Below are 320 nucleotides of genomic sequence, written 5' to 3' on the forward strand. Positions count from 1 at the left end.
TTGCAACACGAAATACTTCAAGTCTTTGGTCCTCATGGCGCAGAACATTGGCAAACTTTTTCTTATCTGCTTCCCCTCTGGCTAAATAAACCTGTCGCTTAGCTTCCCTTCTGGCAGTCTGATACAATTCCCTGCTACCACCGTTCTTCCAGTCCTTCCAAGCTTGCTTCTTTTGTCAAATAGCCCTGTCTACAACATTGTTCCACCACCACGTTATTTTCGGTCGAGAGGGGACTTTGCACCATCCACAGATCTGGTCAGTGGCCTTCAGCAGGTTGTCCCGTAGAAACGTCCAGTTGTCTTCTACATCATGTGAAGCT

The 320-nt window shown here is 47.2% G+C and overlaps 1 protein-coding gene across 3 annotated transcripts in view; it reads right to left on the minus strand.

Annotated features, from left to right (window-relative positions):
* The window catches only part of LOC106876914 (transient receptor potential cation channel subfamily M member-like 2), a 55,562-nt gene that overhangs the window by 8,074 nt on the left and 47,168 nt on the right, over window positions 1-320 (minus strand). The gene's annotated exons all lie outside the window — the stretch shown is intronic.

Source organism: Octopus bimaculoides, chromosome 17 (genome assembly GCF_001194135.2).
Source record: "Octopus bimaculoides isolate UCB-OBI-ISO-001 chromosome 17, ASM119413v2, whole genome shotgun sequence".
NCBI classification, from domain to species: Eukaryota; Metazoa; Mollusca; class Cephalopoda; order Octopoda; family Octopodidae; genus Octopus; species Octopus bimaculoides.